The sequence below is a fragment of the Somniosus microcephalus genome, unplaced genomic scaffold (assembly GCF_052327205.1).
Source record: "Somniosus microcephalus isolate GS21.2 unplaced genomic scaffold, FLI_Smic_1.0 unresolved_chr4, whole genome shotgun sequence".
NCBI lineage: Eukaryota > Metazoa > Chordata > Chondrichthyes > Squaliformes > Somniosidae > Somniosus > Somniosus microcephalus.
The window spans coordinates 53,156,268-53,181,791 of NW_028225182.1; the positions used below are offsets into that span (position 1 = coordinate 53,156,268).

General features: G+C 47.5%; 1 protein-coding gene across 3 annotated transcripts in view; it reads left to right on the plus strand.

Moving 5' to 3' along the window:
* LOC147091104 (RNA-binding protein FXR1-like) overlaps positions 1-25,524 on the plus strand; it is a 101,802-nt gene that overhangs the window by 690 nt on the left and 75,588 nt on the right. The gene's annotated exons all lie outside the window — the stretch shown is intronic.

Consider the following 25,524-nt stretch of genomic DNA (forward strand, 5'->3'; position numbering starts at 1 on the left):
CCCCATTGTGCTGGAATTTGCAGTGAATACTCCGAGAGCTGGATGCTAACTGCTGCTACTATTCTTAGGATTTGGAAAAACCCGACCAAAGTGTCTGCACTGACTGCAGTCTATGTTGTGGTTGTATTTTCCGAATATTTTAGGAGGCGCTTGTGACTTCAGGAGCTGTAAGCGTATGAAAATATTCTTCTTGTATGATTTCCATCTCTTCCTCCCCCCCTCCCAGCTGCATGTTAATGATTTCCTTGTATTTCAAAATCACCTTTTCCCATTTGGTCGGTGCTTTACAGCATAAGTGTAGAAACTCCAGCTCCAGTTGAGTGCACATTTGTGAAAGATATTGAATGAGGTGTTACTTCTGAAATCAAGGAGCAGGCGCGGACAGAAGGACTGACAGTTTCCAAGGGAAAAGCTGCAACTGCGCTATTCACTAGATGTCAGCTGTGGCTCCGTGGGTAGCACCTTGACCACCGAGTCATAATCCTCACTCCGGAGATTAGAGTACGTAATCTAGGCAGACAATTCACAATTCACAATTCAAATCGCTTTATTGGCATGATAAGTTACATCTAATGTTGCCAAAGCATCAAAATACATTTATGGTTTACCACATAAACGCAGTTCTATTCATACAGTGTATAAACAGGTATATCCCTGAGTGTATAAATATACATTCGCATTGTTTATATATTTTCTTTTCTTAGTTTACTGGTTGGCTCTCTGTTCATGGCAAGCTGTAACATAGCGTGCCGCCAGTGTTATACAGCTTCTCTCCTCTCCCAGTAGGAATGGGAGTTTTTGGTTGTCATTCAGATTTCTGAAATCAGGGCATATTTGTGAGAATTTTTGGTAGAAATTCTCCCTGATGCCCTGATATTTTCCACAAGCTGTGAGGAAGTGCATCTCTGTCTCCACCACTCCCTGACTGCAGTGCGAGCATATCCTGTCCTCTCTTGGCAGCCTGGTCTGCCTGTGTCTGCCTTTTTCGATCGCTAGGCTATGTTCGCTAAGTCTGTACCTTGTCAAGGTTCTTCTCAGTTTGTTATCCTTTACCATGGTCAGGTAATCAGCTATGTTGTATTGTCTGTTTAGGGCCAAGTAGCAATTGAGTTTGCTTTGGGTTTTTGTTGTTTCTGCCCAATATGTCAGATATTTTTCCTTTTGCTTAGCGACGATTGTGTTGGGTCGAATTCTTTGTGTTACCCTGTCACTGTCCTGGGGCTGGTTATTGTTAGTATTGTTAGTAGTTACTTCACTGAGTCCCAGGACTAGTTGACTGAGGGTATTCTTCTTTATGGTCAGCTCTTGGCATCACTCCCAGTATAATACCGAGGGAGGGGCAGTACTGAGGGAGCGCCGCACTGTCGGAGGGGCAGTACTGAGGGAGCGCCGCACTGTCGGAGGGGCAGTACTGAGGGAGCGCCGCACTGTCGGAGGGGCAGTACTGAGGGAGCGCCGCACTGTCGGAGGGGCAGTACTGAGGGAGCGCCGCAATGTCGGAGGGGCAGTACTGAGGGAGCGCCGCACTGTCGGAGGGGCAGTACTGAGGGAGCGCCGCACTGTCGGAGGGGCAGTGCTGAGGGAGCGCCGCACTGTCGGAGGGGCAGTACTGAGGGAGCGCCGCACTGTCGGAGGGGCAGTACTGAGGGAGCGTCGCACTGTCGGAGGGGCAGTACTGAGGGAGCGTCGCACTGTCGGAGGGGCAGTACTGAGGGAGCGCAGCACTGTCGGAGGGGCAGTACTGAGGGAGGGCTGCACTGTGGGGAGGGGCTGTCTTTTGGGTGAGCCGTTAAACCGAGGCTCCGTCTGCCCCCTCAGGTGGATGTAAAAGATCCCATGGCACTACTTTGAAGAAGAGCAGGGGTCCTGGGGCCAATATTTCTCTCAACCAACATAACCAAGTCAGATGATCTGGTCATTATCACATTGCTGTTTGTGGGAGCTTGCTGTGCGCAAATTGGCTGCCACGTTTCCCACATTACAACAGTGACTACATTTCAAAAAGTACTTCATTGACTGTAAAGCGCTTTGAGACGTCCGGTGGTTGTGAAAGGCGCTACATAAATGCAAGTCTGTTTGTCTGCTTTCTTTGAAAATGGAGGGGTTGGGGGGCTGATGTCGGTCAGCGGGGCGATGGGTGAACGAGACTTGGTGCGAGTTGTGCACGGAAGCACCAGGTCTCAGTTCAACATCTCCCCTTTGGATCGCGGGCACCATCGGGCATTTACCGGCTGGGCGCTGCGGGCTTGGGATCGGGCCAGTGTGCCTTTCATCCTCGGAGCGTTGTAATACCGCCTTGCTCCATAATCCTGCTTTCACGCCATGAGGCGAGTGACATTTATTTAATCTCCTCCTATTTTGTGTCTGGAGCCCACACTCGGTTTTCAGAAACGAATTTACTCCTTCATGCGCGCAAGAGTCACGACACGAAGAGGGGCCATTTGGCTCCAGCAGTCCGTGTCGGCATTTGCTGTCCGCGCGAGCGTTTAGACAGACTGCTTCCTAAACATCGAGCGTGTGGCGGGCCGACTGGAACTGAGCTAGACTGGCCCAACAAGACCAGCGATGCCCTCGTCACTCGTAGGAAGCTTCTGCTGTTGCATATAGGAGCTGGTGTTTTACAAATAGTTGTTGATGAAATATATGGGATATAATGTGGAAGCCATGTGTTCCTTCATATTTCCATAAAACATAATTTCTTCTGAATGGGCATGTTTTGTTAGCCAACAAATACGGTTTGGAAGCTCGGCACAACACAGCCCCAACCATTGTGACGTTTCCCCTCGACCCTCTGAATTATTGCAGCGGAACGTTACAGAAGGCAAATGGTATGTTGGCCTTCCTAGCGAGAGGGTTTGAGTACAGGAGCAAGGATGTCTTGCTGCAGTTGTACAGGGCCTTGGTCAGACCACACCTTGAGTATTGTGTGCAGTTTTGGTCGCCTTATCTGAGGAAGGATGTTCTTGCCATGGAGGGAGTGCAGCGAAGGTTCACCAGACTGATACCTGGGATGGCAGGAATGACGTATGAGGAGAGATTGGGTCGATTGGACTTATATTCGCTGGAGTTTAGAAGAATGAGAGGGGATCTCATTGAAACTTATAAAATTCTAACAGGACTAGACAGACTAGATGCAGGAAGGATGTTCCCGATGGCGGGGAGTCCAGAACCAGGGGTCACAGTCTAAGGATAAGGGGTCGGCCATTGAGGACAGAGATGAGGAGGAATTTCTTCACCCAGAGAGTGGTGAACCTGTGGAATTCTCTACCACAGAAGGCAGTTGAGGCCAATTATATTTCTTGAGGCTAAAGGATCAAGGGAAATGGGGAGAAGGCAGGGACAGGGTACTGAGTTTGGATGATCAGCCATGATCGCATTGAATGGCGGAGCGGGGCCAAATGGCCTACTCCTGCTCCTATCTTCTATGTTTATGTTTCAAGTCGTTTTAATCTAAATTGGAATGGCCCCCTTGGCATCTAGAGTCCACTTTGAAGCTAAATGGAGGATCGGGCCAGTGAAAGAGTTAAGCGTTTTGTGGCCCTGTACATTTCTCTCTAATCCTACTTAATAATACGCTGCATTAACAACCCTGAAAATCGTTTGTAAAGGCGTTCTGTGAAAGAGAAATAGAAATAGATTCTGTAACACTCCATGCGAGTGACGGCGCGTGTGAGGGACCATGTATTATTTTTCATGTGTTTTTGAATTTTTGCTCCACTGGATGGGGAAGATATTGCTCCCTTGCATAATAGTCGTGGGCTGTTCCACCAGAGTTGGTGTGTTACCTTTGTTCTCGAGTATATCAAGGATGTGGGTGAATTGTGACGAGCATTTAAGAACATAAGAAATAGGAGCAGGAGTAGGCCAATCGGCCCCTCGAGCCTGCTCCACCATTCAATAAGATCATGGCTGATCTGATCCTAACCGCCAATCTACTATCACAGAACCATCTCCTGAATCTAACAGAATTAGACACACGAAATAGGAGCAGGATCAGGCTACCTGGGCCCGCTCCGCTACCCACAGGGCCATGACCGATCCGAACCTAGACTCATGTCCAAATTCCTGCCCGCTCCCCGTAACCCTTTATTCCCTTTACTTCTAGGAAACTGTCTATTTCTGTTTTAAATTTATGTAATGATGTAGCTTCTACAGCTTTTTGGGGCAGCATATTCCATGGACCTACCACCCTCTGAGTGAAGTAGTTCCTCCTCATCTCAGTTTTGAAAGAGCAGCCCCTTATTCTAAGACTATGCCCCCTAGCTCTAGTTTCACCCATCATCGGGAACATCTTTCCCGCATCCACCCGATCCAACCCCTTCACAATCTTATATGTTTTTGTCCTGGTTTTGCCGCTTCTGAAGGCTTTTCTCTAACTGCAAAATGGGCTTTTGTTTTCAAAAACCCGTTCTGTGAGTTGCGGTGCGATTGTTCAGGAGGTAGTCCATCCTGAGCGGTTCTATGCCAACCCTCGCTACCCAGCCAGAGACGGGGGGGGGGGGCGCGTATATTTGGAAAAAGAGTCACAAATGATTAACAGGACTGAAACCCAATCGGGGTATGGGTGCTTTGGGGCGGTGTCGATTAAACGGTTTGAACAACAATCTCGTGGTTTGATGTCATCTGACCGCCTGGATTAAATTACAGTCCTGATCCTGCTAGCTATCAGTTGTCCTAGCTTTTCAGTGAATGCAGTTGTTTTAAAACACATTTTACATGCTGCTGTGAGTTCTCTCCCAATTATAGATTGCCACCAGTTAGAGTGCACCATCAGGTCGAAAGTATTAAAATAAAATCGATGTGTAATAATTACCTTGTGGTTTGCAACGGCAGTGTCTTTCAGCGATGTGTTGAAGTCCAGGGAATAAATGGAATATGGCACTGAGCTGTGTTGGTGAGTTGGTCAGACTGGTGTGTCTTATGCTCATAACCAACACAGGCACAGGAGGAGGCCATTCGGCCCCTCGAGCCTGTTCCGCCATTCCATTCGATCAGGGCTGATCCGTATCTTCACTCCCTCTGCCCGCCTCGGTTCCGTAACCCTTAATACCCTTGCCCTTCCAGAAATTCGGGTCGGGGGCTTCCCGACCTGCACTTAGCTAGCGCGCCGGCCCGTTGAGCTGTGGGACCGCGTGGGATTCCGATCCTGGGCCTCCTCCAACTGCCGGCGCGCAGTGCTTGCGTATCCCAGGGGCGCAGTTAGTTCGAAGCGTCCCCTGGGATCACGTGGGCCATGGAGAGCCAATGGGAGCAGGGAATCTGTATTCATAGATTTGACAGGAAGGGCTGTCAAACCTATAAATACTATAAGTCCCAAAACATCACTAAAACTTCAAAAATTAAAAAAAACACCACATTTTTAAAATAACTATAAATTACATAAAATAACTATTTTAAACAATTTAAATTTGTGTAAAAAATTAATTAGAGTTTTGAATGGAGCTAAAAATATACTTACCTTTTTAAAGTATTTAAAAATAATAAACCTGTGGAAAAAATGTTTTAATTTTACTTAATTCACCACTTACCTTGTAAAAAGCAGGCCTTGCGACTGCTTTTTACAAGCGTAGCTCCTGGAGACTTACCCTCCCGGAGAAAGCTGCAAAAAAACCCGGAAGTTCCAGGCGTGCGCGCTGCCTCTCCGGCGTACGCGTTCGACCTGTGAACCCCTTCCTTTAAGGGAACGGAAGTTCCAGTTTCCCGCGCGTGCGCAGTGCATGCACGAAACCGGCACTTTCGTTGGGCCTACGTGTGAGTACCCAGCACGCACTCACCCGTGGGGACCCGAAGTTCTGGGCCATTGTGAGCATCTGTTTGATTTGGGGGTTCTAACTTTGATGACTCATTGCTCTGTTTATCCGTGATGCAGAATGGCCAGATTCGCACACTCCTATCCCTTCATTTTCACTTCCCACTGTGAGTAAGATGTGACCCTTGTTGAGTCCTGGCAGCCTTATGGAGCTGCAGATATATGGGGATGCAGAGTGCTGGAATAAACATTTAAACCAGCGAGTTGTCTTCAAACCTTCAGAACCTGCAGGAGAGTTCTCCCCCAGTGCCCTGGGGCCAATATTTATCCCTCAACCAACATCTCTAAAGCAGATGATCTGGTCATTCTCACATTGCTGTTTGAGGGAGCTTGCTGTGCGCTAATTGGCTGCCGTGTTTCCTACATTACAACAGTGACTACACATCAAAAAGTACTTCATTGGCTGTAAAGCGCTTTGGGAGGTCCTGCGGCCGTGACAGGCGCTGTAGAAATGCAAGTCTATCCTTTTTCGAACTGGGTAGCGTACTGTCGCACTGAACCGTACAGACTAGGAACCGGAGTCTGCCATTTGGTGCCTCGATCCTGTTCTGCCAATTTATCAGCCATCACAGCCCCATCTTGTTTAACCCTAGCTCCCTTCCTTCCCTGTTTACAGTGTCTCAATTGATTACAACAACGACAACGTGTATTTATACAGCGCCTTGAACGTAGTAATACGTCCCAAGGCGCTTCACCGGAGTGTTAGAAGACCAAAACATTGACACCGAGCCACATAAGGAGAAATTAGGGCAGGTGACCAAAAGCTTGGTCAAAGAGGTCGGTTTCAAGGAACAACTTCAAGATAGAGGGGCGGAGAGGTTTAAGGAGGGAGTTCCAGAGCTTAGGGCCTTGGTAGCTGAAGGCACGGCCGCCAAAGCATCTATTGCCTTCTGGAGTAATGCATTTTACATTCTCCAACCTTTTCTGTGTGTTGAGATTTTTTTCCCCAACCATTTAACAGGCTTGCTTCAGATTTTTAGATGACACCCCCCCCCCCCCCTTCTCGATATCCCCCTACAAGGGGAATGACTTTTCCCACTATCTACCTTCCAGCACCTCAGTCAGTTCTTCACCCTCTCGCTTCCAGGCAGGGTAACCCAAGTTTGCCCAGTCTCCTTGTCGCCGAGTCCCTTCACCCCAGGTGTTGTGGCGAATCATTGCTGGACTTGCCCCAAGGCCAGTATGTCTTTTCTAAGCCGGGCACCCCAAGCTGCTGAGGTCTGATCCATGCTTTGTCTAACTATCGCAGCAATGCTGTCCTTTTATACTCTCTACCTCTTTTTCCATTTGCAAAGTAGCTTTTAATGATCCAGGTACAGGAAACTCTCGATTTACCAGCACCTAAATAACCAGAAATCTCTGTTAACCGGCAAAATTCAGGAGTAGGTTCAGGTAAGTTTTACTTCATCTTAGTGGCAGTTCCTGGATCTGTAACTGGGGTTCGTGCACTTGTTGCTAAGCAACAGGGAAGCTTGGTCTGTGGCCGGAATTCCTGCCCATGTTGCTAAGCAACAGGGAAGCCTGGATTTGTTGCTGTGTACGGCGCTCTCGTACCTTTTACTATACCTCTCTCTAATCCGGACTTTTTGATAAACCGGCACCACGCCGGTCCCGTTGGTGCCGGATAATAGAGTTCCCTGTAACTGGACTCCTCAATCCCTTCGTTCATCTCTGACTGCTTTCCCCTATTTACACTGTATTCCCATCTGCCTATTCTTACATCCAAATTGTACGCCCTCACCCTTTTTAAAAAAAAAAGAGACTTGCATTTATATGGCCCCTTTCACGTCCACCGGACATCCAGCGACCTTCTGACCCTTCAGTACTACCTGCTGAGCCATGGCCGACACCAAGGGGGTCTCGCAGGCCCACAGTACGGGACGCAACCAAGCCTGAAGTGGGTGAAAGAGAAGCCGCGGTAAAGCGACAATTGTTGGTGACGCCCAGCTTGGTTTTAAAAGCGCGAAGGAGATTGTGGAAAGCGAGAGAAACTGAAGGAAGGAGCTGCCGTTTTAATGTTCTACGGGGAAAGATAACGTAGAGTGGCTGAGTCTCCATTCCACAAGGCTAGCACCTTCCAGACTGGGAGGGGACCTCCGTTTTGCTAATCTGATTTCTGCTCCGAGTTTTAGGCGGATCAGCTCCTTCATTGGTGGGGTGGGGGGGCACGCGGAGCCTGCAGCAACAAGTCTGCACCTTAACCCCAAATGTTTGCTATCAATTCTCCTTCCCAATTTCTTACTTTTAACTAATTTTTTTTTAAATTCACTCATGGGATGTGGGCGTCGCTGGTATGGCCGGCATTTATTGCCCGTCCCTAGTTGCCCTTGAGAAGGGGGTGGTGAGCCGCCGCCTTGAACCACTGCAGTCCGTGTGGTGAAGGTGCTCCCACAGTGCTGTTAGGGAGGGAGTTCCAGGATTTTGACCCAGTGACAATGAAGGATCGGCCGATATATTTTCAAGTCAGGATGGTGTGTGACTTGGAGGGAACTTGGAGGTGGTGGTGCTCCCATGCGCCTGCTGCCCTTGTCCTTCTAGGTGGAAGAGGTCGCCGGTTTGGGAGGTGCTGCCGAAGAAGCCTTGGCGAGTTGCTGCAGTGTATCTTGTAGATGGTGCACACTGCAGCCACGGTGCGCCGGTGGTGGAGGGAGTGAATGGTTAAGGTGGTGGATGGGGTGCCAATCAAGCGGGCTGATTTGTCCCGGATGGTGTCGAGCTTCTTGAGTGTTGTTGGAGCTGCACTCACCCAGGCAAGTGGAGAGTATTCCATCACACTCCTGACTTGTGCCTTGTAGATGGTGGAAGGCTTTGGGGAGTCGGGAGGTGAGACACTCGCCACAGAATACCCAGCCTCTGACCTGCTCTTGTTTCCACCGTATTTATGTGGCTGGTCCAGTTAAGTTTCTGGTCAATGGTGACCCCCCAGGCCGTTGATGGTGGGGGATTCGGCGATGGTAATGCTGTTGAATGTCAAGGGGCGATAGTTAGACTCTCGCTTGTTGGAGATAGTCATTGCCTGGCACTTGTGTGGCGCGAATGTTACCTGCCACTTATCAGCCCAAACCTGAATGTTGTCCAGGTCTTGCTGCATGCGGGCATGGACTGCTTCATTATCTGAGGAGTTGCGAATGGAACTGAACACTGCAATCATCAGCGAACATCCCCACTTCTGACTTTATGATACAGGGAAGGTCATTGATGAAGCAGCTGAAGATGGTTGGTTGGCCGAGGACACTGCCCTGAGGAACTCCTGCAGCGATGTCCTGGGGCTGTGATGATTGACCTCCAACCACCACAACCATCTTCCTTTGTGCTAGGTAGGACTCCAGCCAGTGGAGAGATTGCCCCGATTCATTGGTACTGAAGAAGTTGGGGCAGTTATGCTGTACAATGCACGAGCTATTCTGGTGGGTTTTGTCACTGATCGGCACGGCAAAAGTTTGGCGCCTTGTACTCCACATTGTAAATGCCCAACCTTTGTTGAGAAGACTCGAGGAGGTACCTCGTGTTTGAAACCTCAAATTGGCACAACAAGCTATGATTCGTGCGTGCTCTTCCTAGGCTGGTTGTAAAGAGGATGACGGTCTTGGGAGAGCTGTCTTGTACATAACACTTGTGATGGAACAGAATTAACTATTGAAGTGGCACGATCACTGAAGCACCCTGGGTTAATGATGACCATTTGTTGCTGAATAGACTTTCTAAACAGGAAAAAAATATTCCCATTCCTGCTTTTTGGGATTATTTCTTTTTGTGAGCAGCCTGTTGTTTTGAACCTTGCGCTTGATCGATTTGCTCAACTCCCTCCCGAGAATTGGCTTTAACCACATCCACTTCAGCAACCGCCAAGCCTGACTTGTCTGATGTATACCACCCACCCTGACTGTTTAATCAGTAATGGGGCACGGGGGTGGAAAGGGAAGTGATGAAACCCACCACTCTGGGAACGCTTTGATTTGTTCAAACAGGCAGCGACTACAGTAAGAAACCTCAAAGTGTTTCTCAGGGAGCCCCCAGGCAAGGTGTTTTACGATGCACGAAGATGCACTCTGGCCCACAAAGGAAGCTGCCTTTGCTGATTTTTCAAATGTAAACGTGTTTAAAGGGTCACATCCCTGACCTCCTGCCGGCCGAGCAGGCAAAAACACAAAAGCAAAGCGCTGGGAATCTGAAATAAAAACAGAAAATGCTTGAGTATTGTGTGCAGTTTTGGTCGCCTTATCTGAGGAAGGATGTTCTTGCCATGGAGGGAGTGCAGCGAAGATTCACCAGACTGATACCTGGGATGGCAGGAATGACGTATGAGGAGAGATTGGGTCGATTGGGCTTATACTCGCTGGAGTTTAGAAGAATGAGAGGGGATCTCATTGAAACTTATAAAATTCTAACAGGACTAGACAGACTAGATGCAGGAAGGATGTTCCCGATGGCGGGGAGTCCAGAACCAGGGGTCACAGTCTAAGGATAAGGGGTAAGCCATTTAGGACAGAGATGAGGAGGAATTTCTTCACCCAGAGAGTGGTGAACCTGTGGAATTCTCTACCACAGAAGGCAGTTGAGGCCAATTCATTAAATATATTCAAGAAGGAGTTAGATATATTTCTGAAGGCTAAAGGGATCAAGGGATATGGGGAGAAGGCAGGGACAGGGTACTGAATTTGGATGATCAGCCATGATCTCATTGAATGGCGGAGCAGGCTCGAGGGGCCGAATGGCCGACTCCTGCTCCTATTTTCTATGAAACAGTCAGCATCTGTGGAGAGAGAAACAAGAGTCACCGTTTCGGGTCGATGCCCGCCCGCATAGAATCACAGAATAGTACAGCACAGAAGGAGGCCCATCGAGTCTGCGCCGGCCCTTTCGAAGAGCTATCCAGTCAGCCCCACTCGCTCCCCACATCCCTGCAATTTTTTCTCCAAGTATTTATCCAATTCCCTTTTTGAAAGCTGCGATTGAATCTGCCTCCACCGCCCTATCAGGCAGCGCATTCCAAATCCTGACCACTCGCTGCGTATAAAAGTTTTTCCTCACGTCGCCTCTGGTTCTTTTGCCAGTCACCTTAAATCTGTGCCCTCTGGTTATCGACCCTTCAGCCACTGGGAACAGTTTCTATTTATTTACTCAATCTAATTCCTTCCTGATTTTAAACACAACTGGTAAAAATACAACCAGGGCCGAGCTTTCATACAGCCCAGAGGTCCAGCTTTGATTCTTGGTCTCTGCTGAGTTTGCAGCTCTGGGGCGGTATTACGACTCGCCTCGGAGGGTCCTCCCTGGTTTGGGGGCGGGGGGGGGGGGGGGGGGGGGGTAATCTGCTCCGGTTCCCACTCCTAGTTGCTGTTCAGTGACCCAGTGGGAAGTGCCCGTGCCTTTTGTGGAAGGAGGCAAATAAAGATGTTGGACGAGGATGCAGTCCAGCTGTGCTTCCCTCCACGGTCGAACAGACTGCTGTCACTCCCGCTTCAGGCAAAGCTGGTGAAAAATAGCCGGGGGCTGGTATTCCAGTTAGAGGCAGGAGAAGAGGTTGGGGGGTGGGGGAAGCTGAAATGTTAATGGTTGTGTGGAGGAGCCACATTGTCAGCCTACGGTATTGGGAGAGAGGAGCTAATATCACATCTGGGTTTAAAACGTGATCTACATGGGCTAGTCACACCGTGTAATGAGTGAGAGTGTGAGACATTCCCCACTGTCGTCTTGTGAGAATTAACTTTTGACCCTCCAGTAAGATAACCGTGTCCGAAAACAATTGCTAAGCGCGTAAATGTCGATTTATAAATCTCAACACGTTGAAACGTAAAGCGACATCCCAAGAGTTGAAATTCCTCGCCTATTTTCCATCTGCCATAAAGTCCTGTCTGTAACCATGGCAATGGGCTGGCCCGGCCCCCTTTCGCAGACACTGTGGGACGCGATACACCGAGTGATCAGTCAACCCGAGACAGTCTCGTACCGAGTGAACATATCGAAACCACCTGCTAAAGGAGCCTGCCTGGCCCCAACTGCTCGTCTTCAATGCTGTTTGTTATACAGTACTGCATAAAATGGTATCCTCTGTATTGTAGGTTTTATGATGGGACAGTGCAGCACACCACTTACTTTGTACCACATGTCTATCCCGAGTAGGATTGTACCGATCCCTGAGGTTGTATTGTGTGAAACTGCTGGTTTACACTGGGTTATGGACATATTGTACATAACTAGGTAAGTTACAGATTTGTAGAGCAGTACCTCAGCTGAACTAGCTCTGGTTATCCCTCCTATAGTGTGGATTTTCAGCTTGCAATTGTTCCCTTTTTTTGGCCTGGTATTAAAATGTATTGCGCACATAGCTGAGAATATTTATTTCCTTTTTTCCCCTCCTTCCCTCGATGTGTGTGTGTCTCTCTCTCTCTCTCTCTCTCTCTCTCTCTCTTCACCTATGTGCTTTGATAATGCCAAGCTAGGGCAATTTTATAACCTCTTAAATCGTTTGAAGTCTGGAGGACTCGATGGGGAATTAGTGCCCACGGCTCAGCCGACCCATCGCTACATTCGAACCAGCGATCTACAAATTGAATGCAAGGGATAAAGAAACAGAAAGCACTTGCCTTAATGGAGCGACTTTCACAACCTTGGGATGTCCCAAAGCGCTCGACAGCCAATGACGTACTTTAGAAGTGCAGTCGCTGTTGTAATGTAGGAAACGCAGCAGCTAACTGCACACAGCAAGCTCCCGCAAACAGCAATCCGATTAGTGGCCAGCTAATCCGTCACATCACCCGGCTCCGTCCCTGCCTCAGCTCATCTGCTGCTGAAACCCTCACCCATGCTTTGTTTACCTTTAGGCTTGACTATTCCAAATCAAGGGGCAGAAAACATTGGTGGGCAGTTGTTTATAGGCCCCCAAACATTAGCTGTAATGTAGGGCAGAGTATAAATCAGGAAATGCGAGGCGTATGTAACAAGGGTAACACAGTAATCATGGGGGGGCTTTAATCTGCGTTTAGACTGGGCAAACCAAATTTGCAGTAGTAGTGTGGAGGATGAATCCATGGAATGTATGCAAGATAGTTTTCCAGATCAGTATGTTGAGGAACCAACTAGGGAACAGGCTATTTTAGATCTAGTATTGTACAATGAGAAAGGGTTCATTAATAACCTTTTGTAAAGGGGCCTTTAGGGAAGAGTGACCATAATATGATAGAATTTATATTGAGTTTGAAAGTGATTTAGTTAAATCCGAAACTAGGGTCTTAAATCTAAACAAAGCAAACTACGTAGGTATGAGGGGCGAGTTGGCTAAGGTAGTTTGGGAAACTACATTAAAAGGTATGACGGTAGAGGAGCAATGGCTAACATTTAAAGAATTAATACATAATTTACAACAAATATACATTCCTTTAAGGCACAAAAACCCCACCGGAAAAGTGGTCCAGCCGTGGCTAACAAGAGAAGTTAAAGATAGTATTAGATCAAAGGAAGAGGCTTATAATGTTGCCAAAAAGAGTGTGAGCCTGAGGATTGGGAGAATTTTAGAATTCAGCAAAGGAGGATCAAGAAATTGATAAAGAAAGGAAAAATAGAATATGAGAGTAAACTAGCAAGAGACCTAAAAACAGACTGTAAAAGCTTCTATAGGTATGTAAAAAGGAAAGGTTTAGTGAAAGTAAGGCTGAGACAGGAGAAATTATAATGGGGAATAAGGAAATGGCAGAGAAATTAAACAAATACTTTGTGTCTGCCTTCACGGAAGAAGACGCAAAAAACTTCTCGGAAATAGTGGAGAACCAAGGCTCTAGCGAGAATGAGGAACTGAAAGAAATTAGTGTTAGTAAAATAATATTACTGGAGAAATTAATGGGACTGAAAGCCGATAAATCCCCTGGACCTGATGGCCTACGTCCTAGGGTTTTGAAAGAGGTGACTATAGGGATAGTGGATGCATTGGTTGTCATTTTCCAAAATTCCATTGATTCTAGAACGGTTCCCGTGGATTGGAAGGTAGCAAATGTAACCCCACTATTTAAGAAAGGAGGGAGAGAGAAAACAGAACTACAGACCAGTTAGCCTGACATCAGCAGTAGGGAAAATGCTAGAATCTATTATTAAGGACGTGGTAACAGGGCACTTAGAAAATAATAATAGGGTTGGGCAGAGTCAACACGGATTTATAAAAGGGAAATCGTGTTTGACGAATCTGTTAGAGTTTTTTGAGGTTGTAACTAGCAGAATAGGTAAGGGGGAACCAGTGGATGTGGTGTTTCAGAAGGCATTCGATAAGGTGCCACACAAGGTTATTAAACAAAATTAGGGCTCGTGGGATTGGGGGTAATATACTAGCATGGATTGAGGATTGGTTAACGGACAGAAAACAGAGAGTAGGAATAAACGAGTCATTTTCGGGTTGGCAGGCTGTAACTAGTGGGGTACCGCAAGGATCAGTGCTTGGGCCTCAGCTATTCACAATCTACATCAATGATTTGGATGAGGGGACCAAATGTAATATATCCAAGTTTGCTGATGATACAAAGCTAGGTGGGAATGTAAGTTGTGAGGAGGATGCAAGGAGGCTTCAAGGGGATATAGACAGGCTAAGTGAGTGGGCAAGAACATGGCAAATGGAATATAATGTGGAGAAATGTGAAGTTATCCACTTTGGTAGGAAAATAGAAAAGCAGAGTATTTTTTAAATGGTGAGAGATTGGGAAATGTTGGTGTTCAGAGGGACCTGGGTGTCCTTGTACACCAATCACTGAAAGTTAACCTGCAGGTACAGCAAGCAATTAGGAAAGTAAATGGTATGTTGGCCTTTATTACAAGAGGATTTGAGTATAAGAGTAAAGACGTCTTACTGTAATTATATAGGGCCCTGGTGAGACCACACCTGGAGTATTGTGGACAGTTTTGGTCTCCTTACCTAAGGAAGGATATACTCGCCATAGAGGGAGTGCAACGAAGGTTCCCCAGACTGGTTCCTGGGATGGGGGGATTGTCCTATGAGGAGAGATTGAGGAGACTAGGCCTATATTCTCTAGAGTTTAGAAGAATGAGAGGTGATCTCATTGAAACATACAAGATTCTTACAGGGCTTGACAGGGTAGATGCAGGGAGGATGTTTCCCCTGGCTGGGGAGTCTAGAACCAGGGGTCACAGTCTCAGAATAAGGGGTCGGCCATTTAGGACCATTGGCGGCCGTGCCTTCAGTCGCCTGGGCCCCGAGCTCTGGAATTCCCTCCCTAAACCTCTCCGCCTCTCTCTCCTTTTAAGATGCTCCTTAAAACCGACCTCTTTGACCAAGTTTTTGACCACCTGTCCTAATATCTCTGTAGCTCGGTGTCAAATTTTGTTTGATAATCACTCCTGTGAAGTGCCTTGGGAAGTTTTACTACATTAAAGGCGCTGTATAAATACAAGTTGTTGTTGGTTGGGGGGTCAATATTGGCCAGGAGAACTTGCCTGTTCTTCGAAATAGTGGCCGTGGGATCTTTTATGCCCACCTGAGTGGGCAGATGGGGCCTTGGTCTCATTCAAAAGCTGATGTAAGAGTACTCCATTTTAATATTTTTAACCGCAGGAATGTTCGCTAACCGGTTTTCTGACCCGCCGAGCTGGTAGGGGCGCAGTAAACAGAAAGTGATCCTGCTCGAGGCCTGCAAGTGTTGCTGGGAGTTGGTCCTGTTGAGGACCGGTATGATCCCCTTACTGTGGGCATCACTCTCCACACCCGAGTCAGCTGTCTACTGTAAATGAGTGCGAGTCAGTTTGCAGACGACGACAAAGCTGGGTGGGCGTGTGTGCTGTGAGGAGGATGCAGAGAAACTCCAGTACGATTTGGGCAGATGCAATATAATGTGGCAAAAACAGGAAGGCAGATTATTATCTGAACAGCAATAGATTGGGAGAAGGGGAAGTGCAACGAGACCTGTGTGTCCTTGTGCACCAGTCGCTGAAGGTAAGCATGCAGGTGCAGCAGGCGGTTAAGAAGGCAAATGGTACGTTGGCCTTCGTAGCGAGAGGATTCGAGTGCAGGAGCAAGGATGTCTTGCTGCAGTTGTACAGGGCCTTGGTGAGACCACACCTTGAGTAGTGTGTGCAGTTTTGGTCGCCTTATCTGAGGAAGGATGTTCTTGCCATGGAGGGAGTGCAGCGAAGATTCACCAGGCTGATACCTGGGATGGCAGGAATGACGTATGAGGAGAGATTGGGTCGATTGGGCTTATACTCGCTGGAGTTTCGAAGAATGAGAGGGGATCTCATTGAAACTTATAAAATTCTAACAGGACTAGACAGACGCGATGCAGGAAGGATGTTCCCGATGGCGGGGGAGTCCAGAACCAGGGGTCACAGTCTAAGGATAAGGGGTAAGCCATTTAGGACAGAGATGAGGAGGAATTTCTTCACCCAGAGAGTGGTGAACCTGTGGAATTCTCTACCACAGAAGGCAGTGGAGGCCAATTCATTAAATATATTCAAGAAGGAGTTGGATATATTTCTTGAGGCTAAAGGGATCAAGGGATATGGGGAGAAGGCAGGGACAGGGTACTGAGTTTGGATGATCAGCCATGATCTCATTGAATGGCGGAGCAGGCTCGAGGGGCCGAATGGCCGACTCCTGCTCCTATCTTCTATGTTTCTATGTGACTCATTACCCTGTACTGGAACCGTTCCTGGATCATTGACTTTCCCCCTATTTTTTTAATCATGGGTGAGTGCCATGAGAGGTGAAACTATTGACGACCTCATTCGCTTAGCAACCCAGAATGACTCATTATGCCCTCACCAGTGACTTCCATTATGATCTCATTGGCTGAGCTATCTCATTGGCTGAGCTATCTTATTGCCTTGCTACCATCTAGCGCAACGTCTAGCTTGTTTTATTCCGAGCCTGTCTGAACACTTGATTGTCTCGTTAAGGAACAGGAGAATATTTAATGAGCGGCCGACCATATATCCGCGCCATCACTAAGACCGCCTGTTTCCACCTCCGGAACATCGCTCGACTCCGCCCCGCCTCAGCTCATCTGCTGAATTCCTCATCCGGGCCTTTGTTACCTCGAGACTTGACGATTCCAACGCACTCCTGGGGCTTCCCGTCTTCCGCCCTTCGTAAACTTGGGCTCGTCCAAAACTCTGCCCATATCCTCAACTCGCACCAAGTCCCGTTCCCCCATTCCCCCCCCTCCCCCCCCCCCCCCCCCCTGTGCTCGCTGACCTGCGTTGGCTCCCGGTTAAGCAGCACCTCGTTCTTTTAAAAAATTCTCATCCTTGTTTTCAAATCCCTCCACGGCCTCGCCCCTCCCTGTCTCGGTAACCTCCTTTAGCCCCCCTGCTATCTCTGCACTCCTCCAATTCTGGCCTCTTGAGCATCCCCCGATTTTGTTTGTTCCACCATTGGCGGCCGTGCCTTCAGCTGCCTGGGCCCCGAGCTCTGGAATTCCCTCCCTAAACCTCTCTACCTCCTCTCCTTTTAAGGCGCTGCTTAAAACCTGCTTCCCTGACCAAGCTTTCTGTCCTAATAACAGAAAACGCTGGAAAAACTCAGCAGGCCAGGCAACAGGCCCCCGAACTGCCTTTTAATCTTCGATTTCCTGCCTTTTTTCTCCGTTCTGAAGAAGGGTTTCGACCTGAAACGTTGACTCTCTTTCTCTCTACAGATGTTGCCCTTTCTGTTGTTGTTTCGGATTTCCAGCATCCGCAGTATTTTGCTATCGTTTCTGTCTTAATATCTCCTTATGTGGCTCGGTGTCAAATTGTGTTTAATAATCGCTCCCGTGAAGCACCTTGGGACGTTTTACTACGTTAAAGGCGCTGTATAAATGCAGGTTGTTGTTGTTGGTGGTGTTAATGACCTGCTTGGACGTAAAGCCAGTGAATGAATGTAGTGTGGTCTGGAGTCATGCAGACCCGGGTCTTTGATCCCTGCTATATGCTGGTTACTGCTGCTGTGATTCCAAGTTGCGTTATTCAAATTAACTCACAATTCAATTCTTCAGGGTGACCGAAGCTAACTTTGAACTACCAGGAGTACATTGTACTCTCCCTGGAGTGCCAGTTAGAGGACATTGATAGATCTAGTCACTGGGCAGAACTGTGGCCAATGGAGTTCAATGTGAGCAAGTGAGAGGCCATCCGCTTTGGACCCGAGAGAGAGCGATCAGATCCGAGTATTTTCTCAGTGGAGGGAAGCTGGGAATTGTGGAGGAGCAGGGAGATTTAGGGGTCATAAGAACATAAGAAATAGGAGCAGGAGTAGGCCATTCGGCCCCTCGAGCCTGCTCCGCCATTCAATAAGATCATGGCTGATCTGACCCTAACCTCAAATCTACTTCCACTCTCCATCCCACCCGAACCCATGTGATCTCCCGGGAGAGGCGAAAAACCAGATAAAAAACCCAATGTGCCAATTTGGGAGAAAAAACCTGGGAAATTCCTCTCTGACCCATCTAGGCGATCGAAACTCGTCCAGGAGATCACTCTGTCCCTGTATTTCCTACAGTACTTACCGTCTGTAAGAGGTGATCTCCACCCCAGCCAGGAACAGGCCCAATTTACTCTTGAAGGACTCCTAGCTGGCAGCCTGTTCCCGAGGTCTCCACTAATCCCTGTGAATAGAACCATCTCCTGAAATCTAACACAGAATGAGAACACAAGAAGTAGGAGCAGGACCAGGCTACATGGCCCCTGGGCCCGCTCCGCCACCCACAGGGCCATGACCGATCCGAACCTAGCCTCGTGTCCGATTTCCTGCCCGCTCCCCGTAACCCCTAATTCCCCTTACTTCTAGGAAACTGTCTATTTCTGTTTTAAATTTATTTAATGATGTAGCTTCCACAGCTTTCTGGGGCAGCAAATTCCACAGACCTACCACCCTCTGAGTGAAGAAGTTTCTCCTCATCTCAGTTTTGAAAGAGCAGCCTCTTATTTTAAGATTATGCCCCCTAGTTCTAGTTTCACCCATCATTGGGAACATCCTCCCCGCATCCACCCGATCAAGCCCCTTCACAATCTTATATGTTTCAATAAGATCGCCTCTCATTCTTCTGAGCTCCAATGAGTAGAGTCTTAACCTCTCCTCATATGTCAACCCCCTCATCCCCGGGATTAACCGAGTGAACCTTCTTTGTACTGACTCGAGAGCAAGTATGTCTTTTCTTAAGTATGGACACCAAAACTGTATGCAGTATTCCAGGTGTGGTCTCACCAATACCTTGTACAACTGCAGCAATACCTCCCTATTTTTATATTCCATCCCCCTAGCAATAAAAGCCAATATTCCATTGGCCTTCTTAATCACTTGCTGCACCTGCATACTAACTTTTTGTGTTTCATGCACCAGGACCCCCAGATCCCTTTGTACTTCAGTACTTTCCAGTTTCTTGCCATTAAGATAATAACTTGCTCTATGATTTTTCCTGTCAAAGTGCATAACCTCACACTTTCCAGTATTCTATTCCATCTGCCAAATCTCTGCCCACTTACTTAGCCTGTCTATGTCCCTTTGCAGGTTTTTTATGTCCTCCTCACTCACTGCTTTCCCTCCCATCTTTGTATCATCTGCAAACTTTGATATGTTACACTCGGTCCCCTCCTCCAAATCGTTAATATAGATTGTAAAGCGTTGGGGTCCCAGCACTGACCCCTGCGGAACACCACTAGTTACTGATTGCCAGTCTGAGAATGAACCATTTATCCCAACACTCTGCTTTCTGTTAGAGAGCCAATCATCCACCCATGCCAGAACATTACCCCCAATCCTGTGATTTTTTATCTTGAGCAATAATCTTTTATGTGGCACCTTGTCAAATGCCTTTTGGAAGTCTAAATACCCTACGTCCACTGGTTCCCCTTTATCCACCCTGTATGTTACGTCCTCAAAGAACTCGAGCAAATTTGTCAAACGTGACTTCCCCTTCGTAAAACCACGTACAGAAATCACTAAAAGCCAGCGGACAGGTACAACAAATAATTAAAAAGGCTCGTGGTATATTGGCCTTTAGCTCAAGAGGGCTGGAATATAAAGAAAGACTTGCATTTATATAGCGCCTTTCATGGCCACCGGACATCTCCAAGCGCTTTACAGCCAATTTTGGCGTGTAGTCACTGTTGTAATGTGGGAAAGTTATGTTACAGTTGTATAAAGCTGCGGTTAGACCCCATTGCGTTCAGTTCCGGGCCCCGCCCCTCAGGAAGGATATATTCCCCTCGGAGGGGGAGTGCCGCAGATTCACCAGAATGATACCTGGGGTTAAAAGGGTTAAATCACCAGGACAGGTTGCACAGACTGGGCTTGTATTCCCTCGAGTTTAGAAGATTAAGGCCGTTCAGGGGTGATGTCAGGAAGCACTTCTTCACACAAAGGGGAATCTGGGAAACTCCCCCAAAAGGCTGTTGAGGCCGGGTGGGTGTGGGCCAATTGAAAATGTCAAAACTGAGATTGACAGATTTTTGTTGGATAAGGGTATTGAGGATTTATGGAACCAAGGGTAGATGGAGTTAAGATACAGATCAGAACAGGCTTGAGGGGCTGAATGGCCTGTCCCTGAAAGGGGTGCGGATGGGGCAAAGTAATCGGGGGTTCTGCCATACCCGTGCCCCAACTTAACTGAATGAGAGGTGATCTCATTGAAACATACCAGATTCTGAGGGGGATTGACAGGGTAGATGCTGAGAGGCTGTTTCTCCTGGCTGGAGCGTCTCGAACCAGGGGTCACAGTCTCAGGATAAGGGGTCGGCCATTTAGGACTGAGATGAGGAGGAATTTCTTCACCCAGAGGGTGGCGAATCTTTGCAATTCTCTGCCCCAGAGGGCTGTGGAGGCTCAGTCGTTGAGTATATTCAAGGCTGAGATCGATAGATTTTTGGACTCTTAAGAGCATCAAGGGATATGGAGATCGTGCGTGTGGGAAGGAGGAGTTGAGGTCGATGACCAGCCATGATTTTATTGAATGTTGGAGCAGGCTCGAGGGCTGTATGGCCTACTCCTGCTCCAAATTCTTACGGACATCTGCACTGAACAGGATCGCCAAGCTGGCAAACTCAGCTACTCCACCAGTCCTCCAGGAAACTGCTCCGACTGTAAATGCCAGCCTGGATCCCATCCGTTCGATGCGACGCAGGTGTTCCAGCTCCGATCACCGACCAGCCTCTCCTGTCTGCTGGGAAGTCTGGCTACCTGGTGAAGACGGCGTCGGGCTTGCTCTGGAGCTGCCGGTGGCCCAACAACTTGCTGCCAGTCGGTGTGCCGGCCCACATGAAGAATGGCGCCCGAGTAAGGTGCCAGGTGTCGGCGCACACCTGTGGAGTTGGACTGCCGAATTAGTGGGCGTTAGTGGGAAGGGAGAATCTCCGCTTGAAAAGGATACGAGATGGAAGGGAAGCTGTCATTTGTCCCAGTTAAATTCTCCCAGTTGGCAACTCGATGCGTAAGAAACTTGAATAAGCTGCTGACAGATTTATTCCAGTAGCACGGTTTGTTCTTTTCTGGTAGATTTTAATACCAAGTCTCTGTCAGTTGTCCCTGATATTGATTCTTTTGCAGTTGCATGTGCGTTATATAAGTGCACAAACATGAGAGAAGATTCAGATATTCTATGAGTTATAGGGGCAACTTTAAGCCATCAGAAAGCAATGAACTCCTGTCTTCTACAGTAATGTACTTGCTGTAACGCTTTGATCCCGGTACTGAGCCACGCTAGGAGCTGGAATCGCGTGCTGCTCTTCCGCGCACGCTGGCTGCATCAATCATTCTTGCCTTTGTTCAATCGAGGCCGAATGCTGAGTAAAACTGCCTCCGTGTGCCTTCGCTTCAGAAGCGTCTCTAAGTGCCCCAATGTGGCATTTCTTACTTTCTACTCCAACAGTCCTCCTGATTCTACCAGTTTTGTTGACTGCTGGGCTGAAAAGGTTAAATTCCGAGGCCAGGTTGCACAGACTGGGCTTGTGTTCCCTCGAGTTTAGAAGATTAAGGGGTGATCTAATCGAGGTGTTGAAGATGATTAAAGGAGTTGATCGGGTGGAGAGAGAGAAACTATTTCCTCTGGTGGGGGGAGTCCAGAACAAGGGGGCAGAACCTTAAAATTAGAGCCAGGCCGTTCAGGGGTGATGTCAGGAAGCACTTCTTCACACAAAGGGGGGTGGAAATCTGGAACTCTTTTTCCCCCCCCCCCACCAAAAAGCTGTTGAGGCCGGGGGTCAATTGGAAATTTCAAAACTGAGGATTTTTGTTGGCTAAGGGTATTGAAGGTTACGGAACCAAGGTGGGTAAATGGAGTTACGATACAGATCAGCCCTGATCTAACTGAATGGTGGAGCAGGCTGGAGGGGCTGAATGGCCTCCGCCTGTTCCCATGTTAAGGCTCGAGGGGCTGAATGGCCTCCTCCTGTTCCCGTGTTAAGGCTCGAGGGGCTGAATGGTCTGTTCCTGTGTAACAGGCTCGAGGGGCTGAATGGCCTCTTGTTCCTGTGTAACAGGCTCGAGGGGCTGAATGGCCTCCTCCTGTTCCCGTGTTGAGGCTCGAGGGGCTGAATGGCCTCCTCCTGTTCCCGTGTTGAGGCTGGAGGGGCTGAATGCCCTCCTCCAGTTCCCATATTGAGATTCGAGGGACTGAATGGTCTCCTCCGTAGAGTTAGAAATCTACCATCCAATTAGTCTAGAGGTACATTCAAGCCCAGGTCGGAGATAAAAGGCCATGTGCTGAACACATCGCGCTATCTAGTCCTCTTACAATCATGGTTTATGTATCATGAGAGAATAGTTTTCGCTTTGGCTCAGATAAATTTGGCATTGATGTTGTCCCCAGCTTTATTCCTGGCTCTGTAAATGTGTATTGTGAGGGCGTGGGGATGCATGGTCGGTTTTGCGTCTTCCCCTTGTACTGTGTCTTCCACATCAGTGGGTTTCCAGTGCAGGCCCTCCCCAGACTGAGCCCCGTTTCATTCAATTCACAGTCAAAATGAATTTCATGTATTTAATTCATATCTGGTTTAGATGCTTTTTTTAGCTTGTGATAAACCTTCCACCAAACTTTGTACATCGGTGAAGTGTAGGGATGGGGAACTAATCTTTTAATTGAATGTGGAGAGAGTATTGAAGATACGTTTAAGTCCTGCGGGGAATGAAAAGCTACTCCAATTGGATTTTTTAAAACCGAGTGTTCATCTTTTCCAGGTTGGCGGCGAGTAAGTGTGTGGTCTTAGTTTTTGCACTTTATCCATCCTTTACCTACTTTTTAACTCTACAACTCGTGCAAGAGAGAGAGAGCTGGGTGACAAAATTCTGATTTTTAAAAATGTGTTGTATTGTAATTTTTATACTATTGCTGGTTCAAATGGAATAATTTGGGAGCCCCTCATCTGGGGACAAGTTTGGGATTAGACGGAGCAAAATCTATAATATTGCTGTGATCACACCTCGTGCATCAGTATTGGGATGTCTGGCTGAGTTGCTTTGTACCCGCCGTGTCTCAGCGGGCAGCACCCTCGCCTCTGAGTCAGAAGGTTGTGGGTTCAAGTCCCACTCCAGGGATCGGACTGGCTGGATTAACCTTATTTTGCAAGAATTAGGAGCAGGAGTCGGCCATTCGGCCCCTCGAGCCTGCTCCACCATTCAATGAGATCATGGCTGATCATCCAAATTCAGTACCCTGTCCCTGCTTTCTCCCCATATCCCTTTAGCCTTTAAGAAATATATCCAACTCCTTCTTGAATATATTTAATGAATTGGTCCCCACTGCCTTCTGTGGTAGAGAATTCCACAGGTTCACCACTCTCTGGGTGAAGAAATTCCTCCTCATCTCTGTCCTAAATGGCTTACCCCTTATCCTTAGACTGTGACCCCTGGTTCTGGACTCCCCTGCCATCGGGAACATCCTTCCTGCATCTAGTCTGTCCAGTCCTGTTAGAATTTTCTAAGTTTCAATGAGATCCCCTCTGATTCTTCTAAACTCCAGTGAGTATAAGCCTAATCGACCCAATCTCTCCTCATACGTCATTCCTGCCATCCCAGGTATCAGTCTGGTGAATCTTCGCTGCACTCCCTCCATGGCAAGAACATCCTTCCTCAGATAAGGCGACCAAAACTGCACACAATACTCAAGGTGTGGTCTCACCAAGGCCCTGTACAACTGCAGCAAGACATCCTTGTTCCTGTACTCAAATCCTCTCGCTACGAAGGCCAACATACCATTTGCCTTCTGCTATTTTAACTGCACGTTAAATCCAGACGAATTGTTTTTGTGGGACCGGTACAATGAAAGTGACTTGGTTAAATCCGAAACTAGGGTCTTAAATCTAAACAAAGCAAACTAAGTAGGTATGAGGGGCGAGTTGGCTATGGTAGATTGGGCAACTACATTAAAAGGTATGACGGTGGACGAGCAATGGCTAGCATTTAAAGAGTTGATACATAATTTACAACAAATATACATTCCTTTAAGGCACAAAAACCCCACCGGAAAAGTGGTCCAACAAGAGAAGTTAAAGATAGTATTAGATCAAAGGAAGAGGCTTATAATGCTGCCAAAAAGAGTAGTAAGCCTGAGGATTGGGAGGATTTTAGAAGGAGGATCAAGAAAAAAGGGACTATAGAATATGAAAGTAAACTAGCGAGAGACATACAAACAGACTGTAAAAGCTTCTATAGGTATGTAAAAAGGAAAAGATTAGCGAAAGTAAATGTGGGTCCCTTACAGGCTGAGACAGGAGAAATTATAATGGGGAATAAGGAAATGGCAGAGAAATTAAACAAATACTTTGTGTCTGTCTTCACGGAAGAAGATGCAAAAATCTTCCTGGGAATAGTGGAGAACCAAGGCTCTAGCGAGAATGAGGAACTGAAAGATTAGTAAAAAGGTATTACTGGAGATATTAATGGGACTGAAAGCCAATAAATCCCTTGGACCTGATGGCCTACATCCTAGGGTTTTGAAAGAGGTGGCTATAGAGATAGTGGACATTGGTTGTCATTTTCCAAAATTCCATTGATTCTAGAATGGTTCCCGTGGATTGGAAGGTAGAAAATGTAACCCCACTATTTAAGAAAGGAGGGAGAGAGAAAACAGAACTACAGACCAGTTAGCCTGACATCAGCAGTGGGGAAAATGCTAGAATCTATTATTAAGGACGTGGTAACAGGGCACTTAGAAAATAATAATAGGATTGGGCAGTCAACACGGATTTATGAAAGGGAAATCGTGTTTGACGAATCTGTTCGAATTTTTTGAGGTTGTAACTAGCAGAATAGATAAGGGGGAACCAGTGGATGTGGTGTTTCAGAAGGCATTCGATAATGTGCCACACAAGGTTATTAAACAAAATTAGGGCTCGTGGGATTGAGGTAATATACTAGCATGGATTGAGGATTGGTTAACGGACAGAAAACAGAGAGTAGGAATAAACGGGTCATTTTCGGGTTGGCAGGCTGTAACTAGTGGGGTACCGCAAGGATCAGTGCTCGGGCCTCAGCTATTCACAATCTACATCAATGATTTGGATGAGGGGACAAAATGTAATATATCCAAGTTTGCTGATAATACAAAGCTGGGTGGGAATGTAAGTTGTGAGGAGGATGCAAGGAGGCTTCAAGGGGATATAGACAGGCTAAGTGAGTGGGCAAGAACATGGCAAATGGAATATAATGTGGAGAAATGTGAAGTTATCCACTTTGGTAGGAAAATAGAAAAGCAGAGTATTTTTTAAATGGTGAGAGATTGGGAAATGTTGGTGTTCAGAGGGACCTG